Below are 12,680 nucleotides of genomic sequence, written 5' to 3' on the forward strand. Positions count from 1 at the left end.
GCCTCTACAGCCACACTGCCTCACATGCCCACGCCCTCGCATCGAGCCCGTGCCCGAGACCTAGACCGAGTCCGAGTCCGAGACCGAGCTCGAGCCCATGCCCGTGCCCGTGCCCGAGCCCGAGCGCAAGCACGCACGCGGGTGTTCCAGTGCTACACACTGGAACACACAAGGTCCATAGTCCACGGACTAGGTAGGTAAATATTATAATACTCCACATCCTTCATCTAAACCACAGTTTTTTCTCTTCTCTTTTCCATGTGGGACTATTCTCAAAAATCCACAGAAAAGTATTTTTAAAACAACTTTTTATATTATATATTATTTTATTATTGAAATATATTTTTATTAAAATCAATATTTTTTGCAACAAAAATCAGGTCCAGTCCTTTACGACTCAAGTGAATAGTACCTTCTTGTGGTCGTGCGCCACAGACAAGTCACATCTGAAAGAGACTTGCATGGCGAGTGACCCCAACCCCAAAACCAATTAGATTAGTGTACTCTTGTGTCCCCTCAGCCTTTGTTCATACGAATGTGAACGGTCCCAGTGTCTGTTGGCTTTACAAAGCCTTAGGAGATGATTCAAACACTCGTACAGGAAGGGAATAAAAAACCAAAAAACTCTGTATTGAAAAAGCTTTCAAGCTTAATTTTTCTTTTTTTTTTTGTTTTCTATTTTCTATTCACTTTGCTTGCTTAGAACGTACAACACCCAACTGTTAATATAGTAACTTGCTACCTTTTGAAATACCTAATATGCCCTCATTAACTACATTTATTCTACCAGTTTCATACGTTTGGAAATCCACTAGCCACAACACGTGCAAAATGTGGAAATTCCAATAACCACAACATGTTGCGTTTCAAATGCCATGAAAGCTTCTAGACGTTGCTAGAGCATCTGAACCGTCCATTTGGTTTGGACGTTCCAACACTCCCCTTCAAACCAAAACCGGATTTATTCTAAGCATTGACCTTAGTCGTCTGAATGTATCAGTCGATAATGCCTTAGTGAATATGTCTGCGACCTGTTCAGTGGTGTGACAGTACTCCAATTTCACCATTTTCTGCTTTACTTGATCTCTTAAGAAGTGATACCTAGTATCAATGTACTTACTCCTTCCATGCTGCACCGAATTTTTGAAAAGTTCGATTGCCGACTTGTTATCCACATATATAATGGTGGATTCATCTTGTGGATGTTTCAGCTCTTTTAGCAGGTTTCTCAACCATATTGCTTCACAGACTGTGGACGATGCTGCCACGTACTCTGCTTCACATGTGGACAAAGCAACAATACTTTGCTTCTTTAAGTTCCATGTGAAAGCAGTCAATCCAAGATAGAAAACATATCCCGTTGTGCTTTTTCTTTCATCTTGGTCACCTCACCAATCACTGTCTGAGTATTCATACAGTATTACTTCATCTTCATATGGATAGAAAAGATCAAATTCCATTGTTCCTTTGACATACCTGAGGATTCTTTTTGCAGCTAGCCAGTGTGATTCTTTTGGCGCTTCCATGTACCTACTTAGAAGTCCAACACTGTAGACGATATCCGGCCTTGTGATTGTGAGATACCTTAGGCTTCCAATCAGACTCTTGAATAAAGTCGAGTCCACACTTCTTCCTTCTCCTTCTTTTGTCAACTTCAGGCCTGTTGTTACAGGAGTGTTCACGGCATTACAGTTTGCCATCTTGAACTTTTAAGCAACTCTTTGGCATACTTTTTCTGTGATATATAAATGTCGCCGACTTGTTGTTTTGCTTCGATGCTCAAGAAGAAAGACATCAATCCACCATCAGTCATCTTGAATTCATAGAACATAGCATGGTTGAATTCTTCAAACATTACCTGACTGTTTCCTGTGAACAGCAGATCATCAACATATAGGCATGATATGAGGATGTCGCCATGAACATTTTTCTTGATGTAGACTGTATGCTCATATGGATAGTTGGCAAAGCCGTTCTCTTGAAGATAGTTGTCAATGCATGTATTCCAGGCACAAGGAGCCTGCTTTAACCCATAAAGGGCTTTCTTCAGTCGATACACTTTGTGTTCCTCCCCTTGAACAACAAAACCTTCAGGCTGGTCAACATAGACCTCTTCTTCCAAAATTCCATTCAGGAATGCAGATTTCACAACTAGTTAGTAGATCATCAAACTGTGATGGGCTGCAAGGGAGATAATCATCCTTACAATGTCAAGGCGAGCAACAAGAGCGAAAACTTCTTCATAATCCACCCCGTATTTCTGTTTGTAACCCTTTGCTACGAGCCTTGCCTTGTAGCGATCTATTTCACCATTAGCATGTCGCTTAATCTTGTATACCCATTTGACGCCAATAGTTCTTTAGCCTTGAGGAAGTAAAGTCAGATCCCATGTATTGTTCTTCTCAATGGCCTGGATCTCCTCTTCCATAGCCATCCTCCAGCATTCTTCTTCTACAGCCTTCTCAAATGTAAGAGGCTCGTGGTCCGCATACAAGCAGAACAAATTTACTTCCTCAGTTTCAGCGTATATATCGTTGAGGCTCCTCAATTTAATAGGCGCCAAGGGTGAAGGAGAACTGGATGATGATGTGCTGGCTAAATTTTGATTTGATGGAATACTTCTAAAGGAGATGGAATGTATTGCTGGACTTCTGTGTGCAGACGGTTCGGTGGAAGAGGGTGTCGCAAGTGTCTGCTCCTGGTTCTCATGCTTCTCTTCTTCATGTTTTTCAACCTCGACTTGATTTTTTTTGGCTGAATCTTCCTCGTTCTATTTCCAAGCTTCTTCCTCGCAAAATACAACATCTCTACTTACCACCACTTTCCTAGTTAGTGGGTTATAGAGCTTGTACGCCTTCGATACTTCACTGTAGCTGATGAAGATGCACTTCTCACCACGATCATCAAACTTTTTCCTTCTCGCTTCTGAAACTTGAGCATAGGCGACACACCCAAAGATCCTTAGGTGCGCCACGCTCGGTTTATAGCCACTCCATGCCTCCTGTGGTGTCATGTTTCTTACGCTCTTGGTTGGACACCGATTGAGTAAGTAGGCAGTACATGCAACTGCCTCTACCCAGAAGTTCTTTGGCAGGCCTTTCTCTTTGAGCATGGTTCTTGTCATGTCGAGTATAGTTCGGTTCTTTCATTCCGCAATGCTATTCTGCTGTGGCATGTAGGCTGCAGTGTGTTGTTGCTTAATGCATTATTCCCTGTAATACTCTCGAAAGGCATTTGAGGTGTACTCTCCACCTCTGTCAGATCTAAGGGTTTTGATTTTAAGACTACTTTCTTTTTCAACAAGGGCCTTAAAATTTTTAAAAATAGTAAAAGCAGCAGACTTTTCTTTGATTACATACACCCACAATTTTCTACTAAAATCGTCAATGAAGGTAGTAAAGTATTTATTACCTCCAAGAAAGATTAGCTCCAATGGTCCACAGATGTCAGTGTGAACTAACTGTAACGGTTCTCTTGCTCTTCGGGATACTCCAATCGAAAAGGAGTTCCTTTGTTGCTTACCGAGTGTGCACACCTCACACACATGTTCTGGAGCTTCAATAGCCAGCAAGCCATGCACCATACTTGATGAGGATAAGAGTTTAAGGCCACTGAAATGGAAATACCCAAAGCGAAGATGCCATCTCCATGAATCATTCTTCACGAGTCCATAGAGACACTTCTCAGCCTTTGTGTTAATATGGAGCGAAAACATGCGATTCTTTGCCATATGGACTTGAGCCACAAGTCTCCCGTGTGCATCTCTTATAGAGAGAGAATAGTTTTCCATGTGTATGACATACTCATTCTCAAAGAGTTGGCCGATACTGGGGATATTACTTTTCATGTTTGGTACGTAACACACATTGGAGATAAAATTCGTCACACCATTCTTCTGATTGATTTTAACTTTTCCTTTACCTTTCACAAGAACTTTTGATGAGTCTCCTAGACTCACATTGTCATGATCATTTTCCACCAGTTCCACGAACAATTCCTTCTTTCCACACATGTGGTTACTCGCACCAGAGTCGAGATACCACACGTCATGTTGATCACATGCTTCTTCTTATGCAAGAAGAAGTGTGGAGTCTTCTTTTTCATAATTTAATGCTTCTACATAATTAAAATGCTCATCTTGATCTACTGGTTTGATCCAGCAGTCTGAAGCATAATGACCGAACTTGTTGCAATTGTAACATTGAATATTTTTTGTATTTCCAAGTCCACGCATGGATCATCCTCTACCATTTCCTCTTCCACGGAAATTGGTAATCTTTTTGGTGATTTTGTGATTGGCTTGGATAATATCCACGCTCTCTACCTCTTACACGATTGCTAGTGCCACGGCCCCCTCGTTGTGTAGGACCATTCTTTAGAGTCAACGTAGACTCTAAGGCATGTTCAAGCATTGAACACGCATTTTTTTGCATTCGTTGCTCATGTACTTGCAACGAGCCCATTAATTCTTCAATGGACAGATTTTTCAAGTCTTTTAATTCTTCTATGGCAACAACCACATGCTCAAATTTGGTTGTGAGGGATCGAAGTAATTTTTCAACAACCCGTACACCTTCGATCTTTTCACTATTTCTTTTCAAGTTGTTAACAATAAAAAGTAACCTTGAAAAAAAATCAGAAATGGTCTCAACTTCCTTCATGCATGAGGTCTCGAATTCAGCTCTAAAAGTTTGGAGAGGAACCTTCTTCACACGATCAACTCCTTTGAAGATTGTGCTAAGAATCTCCCATCTTTGCTTGCATGTTGTCGCTTCAGCAATCCGTTCAAAGGTGGATTCATCCAACCCTTGATAGAAAAGAAACAGAGCCTTCTTATCCTTCTTTCTTTGATCTTTGAGGACCGCCCTTTGATCAGCGGTGTAGAGAGCTTCTTCTTGCGTTGTGGGTTCTACATACCCATCGGTAACAATTTCCCATAGATCTTTCGACCCGAATAGTGCTTTCATCTAGATGCACCAATTCTCATAGTTATCCTTATATAACTTTGGAATCTGCAGCTGGATCGAAGACGCCATCACTTCTTCACATTAGGGATCAACAATGCCTTTTTCTTGACGTAGCAGTGGCAACATCTTGATCACACGATCTGAACCTTCAAACTATACTTGGACCCACAGGATCGTCTCACTTTGATACCAATTTGTTGGCTTTACAAAGCCTTAGGAGATGATTCAAACACTTGTACAGGAAGGGAATAAAAAAAACAAAAAAACGTTGTGTTGAAAAAGCTTTCAAGCTTGATTTTTATTTTTTTTGTTTTCTATTTTCTATTCACTTTGCTTGCTTAGAACCTACAGCTACCTTTTGAAATACCTAATATGCCCTCATTAACTACATTTATTCTACCAGTTTCATACGTTTGGAAATCCACCAGCCACAACACGTGCAAAATGTGGAAATTCCAGTAACCACAACATGTGGCGTTTCAAATGCCATGAAAGCTTCTAGACGTTGCTAGAGCATCTGAACCGTCCATTTGGTTTGGACGTTCCAACAGTGTCATTGACACTGCGGTTAATTACAAGGACAAAGATGAAAAAAGACAAACAACGCACGACAGTTCACGGAATTCACAACTTGTACGACCGACTTTGAGAGGGAGACGATTAGGTGTTACCTAGGTGGGTGCTTCTGTGATCATGGGCCCACTTTAATGTATCTGCTGTATATCCACGCTGTCCATCAATATTTCTCAGTAATTTAAATTTTAAGGCATGGTCCTAAAATGAAGAAGATCCAAATCTCAAGCCGGTTAGTGTTTTTAGAATTTAATAGTCAACCAATTATGTGCACACCCTTATGTTGGCCTTAGTATCTAATTAGACAATTCATCTTTGATATTGGCTTCATCAACCTATTTATCTTCAATATAGGTGGAATTACACCGTTGATCTTTCATATCTGCTTAATCTGACCATTCATCATCAATATCAACCTCATCAAAGTATTCATCTTCAAATCTGCCTTTTCGCACGCCGTAGTAGGATTTCACCACATATGGGCAACAAACCCAAGACCTTGTGTTGAAACTCCTCGGAGTCTACCACAGAGGTAAGGACTAAGGACTCAAGCCCTCAAATCTGCCTAACTATACCAACATAGACTTCAACACGCTATAACAGATCAAGTTTTTAATAGACTTTGGCACGCTTTAATAGCCTCCATCATATTTTGATAGACTTGGGCAATTTTGACAAGCTTCTATAAACTCTAATACACTTCAGCACATTTCTACAGCCTATTGCTTTTTTGTGGTTTAAAAAATAATTTAAAAAATGAAAATTCAAATTTTCAAAATTTCGGGATTTTCCTGCCAAAATACCTTTTTGAATTTTTTAAATTAAAAAGTGCGGTGTGTGTGCTTTGTCCCACATCGGAAATACAGAGAAAAGTTTTGTGGTTTATATGAGATGTTGAGAAGGGTATTCTTACTTGGAGCTTTTTTGGAAGAGATGAAACCTGGTTGCGTGCACTGGAACACACGCACGCACGCACGCGCGCGCGCACTCGCGCTAGGGCTCGGGCACGGGCACGGGCACGAGCGAGGGCGTGGGCAGTGAGGCAGTGTGGCTGTAGTGACGCTAGATGGCGCACTTTGCACTTCGCACGTGTCGCAGAGTGGTCGCTCCCTCGCGACCTTACGTGAATCGGTGCGAACTTGATGCGAACTCGGTGCGACCTCGGTGCGATGGGTTTGGTCAGAGCCTTAAGGCGGCGTGGATCTGAAATGTTGAAAATGAGCCTGGGTTTTATAGGTGACTGAGAACGGTCAGATCTTAAATCCGAAACGTCCAGCTGTTTCTTAAACAGATAGCTACCTTAAAAGCCACAACAGTCCGAAAACGGACTGGTCAGGATAATCCAACGGTCAGATCTACAGATCTAATGACCAGAAATGTCTGAGATTAATGGACAACAGCCAGAAACGTTTTTCAAATGTTCTGGACCATTGAATACCACACAGCAACGGGTCTAAACCTGAGGCCTATATAAACTGGACCATTCTAGTCCGATTTTATCATCTCAACACACCATCTCCCCATCAAATCAAATATGATCCATAGCTTCATATTAGAATACTTTGTCATCTTCATAGTCTAAGTCTGCCAGAATAAATCGACTGCGTTAAAATTGTTCCATAGTGGACCTATCGTGATTGCTGCACGCTGGATCCAGATAAGGCTTGTCTTATCCTGGAAGCAATTCGCCTGTAACCCATCAGCAGTTGATAAGGGGGCGAATCACGCTTTAAGGACAGCGTATTTTATACGTGATTCAGCCTAGTCATAATTTTATTTTATTATTTATTTTTCGGTGTATCCAAAAGTAGTTTTCTTAACAATCTTAAAGCGTGATTATGGACACCGAAAGTGTTGCATCAATCAAACTGATGAACCAGGATCTGATCCGATTGGACCGATTCGATGGTTCAAATTTCACTAGATGGCAGGACAAGCTGAAATTCCTGCTGACCGCGCTGAAGATCTTCTACATCTTGGACCCGACTCTCCAACCTCTGCCTGAAGCAAAGGATACTGACACTCCAGAACAGATCGCTGCTAGGATCAAGCGACAAGAAGATGAACTGCTGTGTCGTGGCCACATCCTCAATGCTCTCTCTGATCGATTGTACGATTTATACACAGGGACCACATCAGTGAAAGAAATTTGGAGCGCACTGGAATACAAATACATGGCTGAAGAGGAAGGTACACAGAAATTTCTAATTGTCAGGTATTTCAACTTCACGATGGTAGACAATCTGCCGCTGCTTGCCCAAATCCAGGAACTGCAGCTTATTGTAAATAAAATAAAAGCCATAAAAATCGATCTTCCTGAATCCTTTCAAGTCGGAACTATAATCGCAAAGTTGCCTCCGAGCTGGAAAGATTAGAAGAAGAAACTACTGCATAAATCCGAAGAGTTCACTCTAGAAGAAATCCAGAAGCATCTTCGTATTGAAGAAGAATCTCGTAACCGAGACAAAAAGGATGACGCTAATGGTGCATCCTCATCCAAGGTGAACGCAGTAGAAAAGACATCTCAAAATAATACCTATGAGAAAGCTGATTCCCTTAAACCTAACAAAGATCAAGGGAAATTCAAGAAAACCCAAAAGAAGAAAAATGGCAAACCTAAGGGAGCTTGCTATGTCTGCGGCAAGACCGGGCATTTCGCCCGAGTCTGTAAGGACCGAAAAAAGCCTACGAAAGAGGCTAATGCAGTAGACGATGAAATTGTAGCCATGGTCACAGAAGTGAACCTAGTTCAAGAGAAAATCCCTGGTTGGTAGTACGATACAAGTGCCACAGTCCATGTATGCAATGATCGATCTGCTTTCAAAACCTATGAAAATGAGACCAATGGTCAAGAGGTTCAAATGGGAAATGAAGGACGATCGAAAGTTGTAGGCAAAGGAACCGTGGAATTAATCTTTACCTCTAGAAAGAAAGTAATCCTGACCAACGTACTGCATGTCCCAGACATAAGGAGGAATCTTGTCTCAGGGGATCTCTTGAGCAAGCCTGGGATTAGGGTTGTGTTTGAATCAGGCAAGCTGATCTTGTCTAAGAATGGGAACTTTGTGGGTAAGGGATACGCTTGTAATGGGATGATCAAACTCTCTTTAAATGAAAAGAATTCTTCTGCTTACACGATTGAGTCTGTAACGCTATGGCATGGTAGACTAGCCCATATTGGCTACAGTACCATAAAACTCATGGCTAAGAACGGTCTAATATCATACAATGATAGTGACAAAGATAAATGTGAAGTATGTATACGGTCTAAAATAATAAAGAAACCATTCCCTAGTGTTGAGAGATCCTCTCAAATATTAGACCTAGTGCATACTGACATATGTGAACTAAACGGTGTTCTTACCCGTGGAGGTAAAAGGTACTTTATAACATTTATAAATGATTGTTCAAGATATGTATATATATATATATATATATGTATATATATATCTGTTAAAATCGAAAGATGAAGCATTTAATGCATTCAAAATCTATAAAGTTGAAGTAGAAAATCAATTAGATAAAAATATTAAAATCCTTCGTAGTGATCGAGGAGGAGAATATCGAGGAGGAGAATATTTCTCTAATGAATTTTCTAACTATTGTGAAGAACACAGCATAATACATAGTGCACAGCACCTTATACACCACAACAAAATGGTGTAGTAGAGAGAAAAAATAGGACGTTAATAGAAATGGTCAACTCAATGCTAATACAAGCACAGTTGCCATTAAACCTATGGGGAGAAGCGCTGTTAGCTGCATGTCATGTTTTAAACCGAATTCCTTCTAAGAAAACCAAGACCTCTCCATACGAAATATGGAAAGGAAAAAAACCAAACATAGGGTATCTTAGAGTGTGGGGGTGTCTTGCATACTGCAAAACTCTAGAACCTAAAAGAACCAAATTAGGACCAAGAGCTATCAAGTGCATCCTTGTGGGATATGCACAACATAGTAAGGCCTATAGACTTCTAGACTTAGACTCCAATGTAATCATAGAGTCTAAAGATGTAGAGTTCTTTGAGAATTCTGTATTCACGGAGAAAAAGAATGCTGAGATTCAATCTCCTAATGAAAATATAAAAGAACCACAAATAGAAGAGAAAACTCCTAGTGAACCTCGTAGGAGTCAAAGAGCAAAAGTAGAAAAGAGTCTTGATCCTGATCAAATAGATTCTTAATGACTCTCTTTTCATCTAGTTGAGGGTGATAGAGGGAAGGTGATTAGGAAAATACCTATGGTTTTGACTATAGAAGATAAACCTAAAACCTTTAGTGAAGCTATGTCTTCAAGAGACTCCACTTTTTTAAAAGAAGCCATTAATGATGAAATGAATTCTATAACATCTAATCAAACATGAGAATTGGTAGATCTACCTCCAGGTTCTAAACCAATAGGTTGTAAGTGGGTATTTAAAAAAAATATCACACAGATGGTACAATTCAAACTTTTAAAGCAAGATTAGTTGCTAAGAGTTTTCGACAGAAAGATGGAATTGATTATTTTGACATTCACCAGTAGCTCGAATAACATCGATTAGGATCTTATTCGCTCTTGCTTCCATACATCATCTTCATATCCATCAAATGGACGTGAAGACAGCATTCCTGAATGGTGATCTCGATGAGGAGGTTTACATGGAGCAACCAGAAGGGTTTGTTCTACCAGGAAATGAAAGAAAAGTATGTAGACTTGTTAAGTCTTTGTATGGATTAAAACAAGCACCAAAACAGTGGCATGATAAATTTGATTCTAAAGTTCTGTCTTATGGTTTTGAACACAATATTGCTGATAAATGCATATATTCAAAAGTATGTAATGATTATGTTATAATCATATGCTTGTATGTAGATGATATGTTAATAATCAGTAATAAAATGGAAGGGGTAACTGAAACCAAGAAGTTTCTCTCTTCAGTTTTCAAAATGAAAGATCTTGGACAAGTGGATACCATATTAGGTATCAAAGTTAAAAAACGTAGTGGGGGTTTTGCATTATGCCAGTCTCATTATATTGAGAAAATAATAAACAAGTTTAATCACTTGAAAATTAAAGAGGCAAAGACCCCGTTTGATCCAAGTATCAAGTTAAAAGAAAACAGTGGAAGAGCAGTTGCACAACTAGAGTATGCTAGTGCTATAGGTAGTCTTATGTATGCAATGCAATGCACAAGACCGGATATAGCATACGTTGTGAGTAAACTAAGTAGGTTTACAAGTAATCCAAGTGTTGAACACTGGAAAGCAATTAGTAGAGTTCTAGGTTATCTTAAAGAAACCAAAGAACTAGGGCTATTTTACTCAGAATTTCTAGCAGTGTTAGAAGGATATACCAATGCAAGTTGGATATCGAGTGCAGGGGACAACAAGTCCACTACAGGGTGGATATTCACCCTAGGAGGTGCAGCTGTATCTTGGGGATCCAAGAAACAAACTTGCATAACGCACTCAACTATGGAATCTGAGTTCATAGCTTTAGCTGCTACAGGCAAAGAGGCTGAGTGGTTAAGGGATCTTCTTTTAGAAATCTCATTTTATGCGAAGCCTATACCGGCTGTTTCACTTCATTGTGATAGTGAAGCTACTCTAGCAAGAGCCTATAGTGGTACCTATAATGGGAAGTCCAGGCACATAAGTTTGCGACATGACTATGTAAGACAATTGATTCAAGATGGAATCATTGCGATCTCATATGTAAAATCAAGTAATAACTTGGCTGATCCTTTTACTAAACCTCTAACGAGAGAGGTAGTAAGGACAACATCTAGAGGGATGGGGTTGAAACTCTTTACTTAAAGTTTCACCAGTGAAAGAAACCCAACCCTAAATTAGAAAATCTCTAATATTGGATTTAATGGGTAACAACAATTCACTGATAAGTGAAAAGTTTCAGCACTAAATAAATTGATAACCTCATCCAGGATGATAGTGCTGGCCGTTATAAAGAGGGATGAGTATTGAACTCTTAATGAAATCCAGTCAAACAAGACAAGTATTTTAAATGGAAACACTGGAAGGATTTTACCTATATAAACGTATAAGTGGTGCCGCTTCTCATGAAACTTAGAGTTATCTCGGGATCGTTCATGAAACAGGATAAGCACATGGCCATTAAAAGTGCTAAGCGAGATTATAAAGGAACACCTAACGCATAAGTTATTATGTGTGTAATATTTTCGGTTATATCATAAAGGAATAACTGGTTCAATGCTGCGGCAACCAAAAATTTTGAAATAACTTTAAAATGCTTGCACTAAGGAAATATTCAAATCGCAAGATATCTTTCTTTATGCATAATAACTGTTATTCTGGCAGAATTTTTTCATTATTTTAAAAACCAGTGGGGGATTGTTGTTTTTTTGTGGTTTAAAAAATAATTAAAAAAATAAAATTTCAAATTTTCAAAATTTCAGAATTTTCCCGCCAAAATACCTTTTTGAATTTTTTAAATTAAAAAGTGCGGTGTGTGTGCTTTGTCCCACATTGGAAATACAGAGAAAAGTTTTGTGGTTTATATGAGATGTTGAGAAGGGTATTCTTACTTGGAGCTTTTTTGGAAGAGATGAAACCTGGTTGCGTGTTCCAGTGCGAAGCACTGGAACACACGCACGCACGCACGCGCGCGCGCTCGCGCTCGGGCTCGGGCTCGGGCACGGGCACGGGCGAGGGCGAGGGCGAGGGCGTGGGCAGTGAGGCAGTGTGGCTGTAGTGGCGCTAGATGGCGCACTTTGCACTTCGCACGTGCGCATCGTGTCGCAGAGTGGTCGCTTCCTCGTGACCTTACGCGAACTTGGTGCGAACTCGGTGCGATGGGTCTGGTCAGAGCCTTAAGGCGGTGTGGATCTGAAATGTTGGAAATGAGCCTGGGTTTTATAGGTGACTGAGAACGGTCGGATCTTAAATCCGAAACGTCCAGCCGTTTCTTAAACAGATAGCTACCTTAAAAGCCACAACAGTCCGAAAACGGACGGGCCAGGATGATCCAACGGTCAGATCTACAGATCTAATGACCAGAAACGTCTGAGATTAATGGACAACAGCCAGAAACATTTTTCAAACGTTCTGGACCATTGAATACCACACAGCAACGGGTCTAAACCTGAGGCCTATATAAACTGGACCATTCCAGTCCGATTT

This window comes from Magnolia sinica, chromosome 6, assembly GCF_029962835.1.
Source record: "Magnolia sinica isolate HGM2019 chromosome 6, MsV1, whole genome shotgun sequence".
Lineage (NCBI taxonomy): Eukaryota > Viridiplantae > Streptophyta > Magnoliopsida > Magnoliales > Magnoliaceae > Magnolia > Magnolia sinica.